This window comes from Vicugna pacos, chromosome X (assembly GCF_048564905.1).
Source record: "Vicugna pacos chromosome X, VicPac4, whole genome shotgun sequence".
Taxonomy (NCBI): Eukaryota; Metazoa; Chordata; class Mammalia; order Artiodactyla; family Camelidae; genus Vicugna; species Vicugna pacos.
The window spans coordinates 3,911,257-3,915,599 of record NC_133023.1 but is presented as its reverse complement, the minus strand read 5'-3'; the positions used below and the strand labels follow the sequence as shown (position 1 = coordinate 3,915,599).

Below are 4,343 nucleotides of genomic sequence, written 5' to 3'. Positions count from 1 at the left end.
TTTTGCCCTTTTGATCTCAAAAGTATTTCTAGAGGTAACGAGCCAATATCTGTGTCCTCAACAAAACCCTATTCAAAGGGGATAACCTGTACTGACCTCCTCAGTCTTCCCTGCAGCCCCGAGGCTGAACGCCTCACAACACCATTTCAGCAATTGCCCTGGGGCAGGCGCAGCCAGTAAGTGGAGAAGCCTTTGGAACCAGGCAGAGTGGTTACAGGGCCCTGGGTTTTTTCCTTTGTTTGTTTGTTTGTTTTAATTTAAGTATAGTTGATTTACAATGTTGTGTTAGTTTCTGGTGTACAGCACAGCAGTTCAATATACATATACTTTTTTTCCATATTCTTTTCCATTATAGGTTATTAGAAGCTATTGAATATAGTTCCCTGTGCTGTACAGTAGGACCTTGTTGTTTATCTATTTATATATGGTAGTGTGTATCTACTAATTCCAAACTCCTAATGTATCCCTCCCCACTTCCCCTTTGATAATCATAAGTTCATTTTCTATGTCTGTGAGTCTGTTTCTGTTTTGTAAATAAGTTCATTTGTGCCATTTTTTTTAGATTCCACACATAGATGATATCACATTTGTCTTTATCTCTCTGACTTATGTGACTTAGTGTAGTAATCTCTAGGTCCATCCATGTTGCCGCAAATGTCATTATTTCATTCTTTTTTCATGGCTGAGTAGTATTCCATTGTATAAACATACCACAGCTTCTTTATCCAGTCATCTGTTGATGGACATCTAGGTTGTTTCCATGTCTTGGCTATTGTGAATAGTGATGTTATGAACACTGGGGTGCACGTATCTTTTCAAATTAGAGCTTTCTGGATGTATTCAAGTCCCTGATCTTAAATCCTACGTTATTTTGGGTAGAACCAAGGCTTCTCCACCTTGGCACTACTGACATTTGGTGCCAGATGATTCTCTGCTGGGGGGCTTCCTGTGCACTGTAGCACATTGAGCCCCATCCCTGGTCTCCACCCACCAGATGCCAGTAGCTCCTCCTTCCCCAGTGGTAACAAAATATCTAGACAAAATCTAGGCAAAAATGTCTCCAGACATGGCCAGTGTCCCCTGGAGGGGGTGAGGGAACTAGGAATGCAACATTGCCCCTGTGTTCCAACTACTAATTTAGGATATGCTTATTCCAGATCAGACGGTTGTAAACCTAGAGGAGTCCAGGAGCCAGGCAGATAATAAAAAGAAGTGAGCAGATTCCTGGTAACAAGAGTTTCAGTTGGTTTTGCTGTGGTCTGTCTTGTTACCATGGTTTACAACAATCGAGAAGGCAAACAGAACTGCTTGCAAGGGTTATCTTTGGTTCATGGTTGGCTTTTTGTGATTCCATGAGCTGAAGTAAGCTTTCTTCACCTGGGCACTATTGGAATTGGGGCAAGGTGTGTCTTTGCGTTGTGTGTTGGGGGAGCGGGGGGGGGGGGGTGGGCTACTGTTCTGTGCATTCTAGAATGTTTATAAAAATCCATGGTCTCAAGCCACCAATTCCAGAACCACCCGCCTCCCCATTATGACAACACAAATGTTGCCAGAAGTCCCCTAGGAGGACAAAGTTGTCCCTGATGGAGAACCCCTGGGACGAACCACATGAAACTGTCAACATTTAATTATCTCTGACTTGCAGAAATGGTGATTCTGTACGGTCCAATCTAATACTCCCAGCAGTGCCCCTCAGCTTGCCCGACAGGTTAGTTTTTCAGGTGGGATGGAGCCGGGGCGGGTCACCTGTCAGGGGAGGGGAGGCCTGAGAAGCTTGTTGAAAGAGAGAAACTCCAGTGTGTGCTGTGGTCTCAAAGACTCCCCTGATTCTGGACAGACTGCAGTGGGAACCACATGGCTTATGGAGTCTGAAATCACAGTGTATCAAAGCACACGTACAGATGGGTTGTTGGCAAAGAAGCGTGCAGGTGGACCTTGAGAAGGACTCAAAGCAGTTTCTCAGAGGGTTAAACCAATGGAACATCCATCCCCTTTTTTCTTCCCCTCTAAGACTTCCACTCCATGTTTCAAAAGAGCTTCGAGCACATTTGAATCTTTCTTATTTCTGACGTCCGTCCAGGTTGGACTGTGGACTGTTGTTCTGGGCCCACGAGTACTTGGTGGCCAAGCATGCAATGATGGTGGGTGGTGTTCCGGTGTGGACAAAGGGCACCTGTGACTCAGGGAGAAATGGCATCACCCCAAGTCCTCATTAGGACCAAGGTGAGCCCATGAAAATGCATTATTGTTTGCGTCCCGCTGTGCACTCCGATTCACCACCGACTAATGAGGAAAACAGAACGGAAGGCAGCTCCCCTGCTGTGAGGTCCTCATTCAGGACAATGAGGAGCCTCGTTAACGAGCTCTTTCCATAATAAAGCGAGAACGTGGACAAATGGAGCTCATCCGAAGCAGCGCTTTTCCTGGCAGATGCGTGTCAAACCGGCATGGCGCTGGCTCTGCGTTTGTTAACCAAGGACCCCACACATGCCGCCGTTGACCAGATTCCTCGTGTGACATTCGCCCGGCTACACTAAATAACCCCTCCACAGCCTTGCAGCGCGAAGCCATCTGAGTGCAACTTCCTAGCTTTAAATGTAACCTCCTCGCGGAAAATAAAAAGTAACAGGAAGGAAAATCTCACAAATTTCTGATAAAGGGTTGATATTCTCTTATTAGTCTCTAAAATGGTACATACCATCTACGTGAACTTAGAGCACACATGTTCCTTCATCCCATTGAAGGCTCTTTTGCTGCTAATGTTGACGTTAGCTTTATTCTTTTCTATTTTAATTAAATATTTTATTTTAAAGCAGTATTAGACCCGGCATTTTAAGAAATGAAAGAGACGTCACGTTTACTGTGTACCTAGTTTCCTGCAATGGTGTTAATTTGCAAAACTATAGTACCTTACGATGTACAGTATTTCCGTCACCACAGCGGTCCCTCATACCATTCTGAATATTCATATAATAGTCTCTATTACTCATTTTTACCCACACCCAAATCTCTCCTGCCCCCTACCGTCTCCTTAACCCCTGGGAACTGCTCATTTGTTCTTCATTTGTACAATACTATCATTTCAGGACCACTATAGAAATGGAATCACGGGTTTTTTTTTTTTCATTCACTGTAATTCTCTGTAGAGTCAACAGGTTATCCTCTGTATCAATAATTTGCTCCTTCTTATTTCTGAATTACTATTCCACTGTTTTTTTTAAGCCATTCGCCCACTGAAGGAGATCCGGGTGGTTTCAATTTGAGGATCAAATAAAGCTGCTTTAAACATTTCTGTATAGGTTTCTATGTTAACGTAAGTCTTCACTTCCCCAGGATAAATGCCTGGGAGTGAAATTGCTGAGGTCTGTGTTGCATGGACAGATGTTTTAAAACATGCCAAACCTGTTTTTCAGAGTAGCTGTACCATATTGCCATACATCCCATCACCAATGCATGAGGCATTCATTTTATCTGTACTCCTGCCAGCATTTGATATGGTCAGTATTTTTTCATTTTAGCCATTTTGATAGATATATGGTGATGTCTCATCGTGGTTTCAATTTGCACTTCTCCGACAGCTAATAACGTTCAGCATCATTTCGTGTTCTTACTTGCCATCTGTATCTCTTCTTCAGGAAAATGTCTCTTTCTGCCTTTTGCTTGTGTTACAATTGGACTGTTTGCTTTTTCACTGTTCTGTTTTGAATATTAGTTATATATTCTAGACACAAGTGTTTTATCAGATACATTGTTTGAAAAAAATTTTCTCCCACTCTGTAGTTTGTCTTTTCATCCTCTTAACAGAAGCAAAGTGTTAATTTGGATGAGGACTAATTTTTTTATTCTGTGGATCATGCTTTTGGTGTCAGGTCCAGGAACAATTTTATTTCTTTCTTTCTGATCTGTATGACTTTTACTTTCTTATTGCAGTGACTAGAACTTCCAGCACTGCGCCGAATAAGAGCGGTGGGAACAGGCATCCTTGCCCTGTTCCCTACCTTAAGGGAAAACATTCAGCTTTTCACCTTTAAGTATACCATTAGCTGCAAGTAGTTTGTAGCCGCTCCTTATCCAGTTCAAGACTTTTCTCCCGACTTCTGCCTTTCTGAGACTATTTAACATGAATGAATATCAATGTCTTTTAATTGGAATATTTAGACCATTTACATTTAATATAATTTTTCATATGTTCAGGCCAAAGTATGCTACTTTTTTGTTATCTGTCTTTCTTTTTTCTGCCTTCCAGTAAGTTACTTGAACATTATTTACAATCTCATTTTGGTTTATCTGTAGTGTTTTTAGTGCATCTCTTTGTACAACTTTTTGGTGGTTTCTCCAGATAT

General features: G+C 42.2%; 1 long non-coding RNA gene across 1 annotated transcript; it reads left to right on the top strand.

The window, feature by feature from the left end:
* The first annotated feature begins 1,569 nt into the window (after window positions 1–1,569).
* Window positions 1,570–2,632, top strand: LOC140691864 (uncharacterized). The gene is made up of 2 exons (XR_012067496.1): window positions 1,570–1,708; window positions 2,381–2,632. It is a non-coding gene; the product is annotated as an uncharacterized lncRNA (long non-coding RNA).
* Window positions 2,633–4,343: the final 1,711 nt, after the last annotated feature.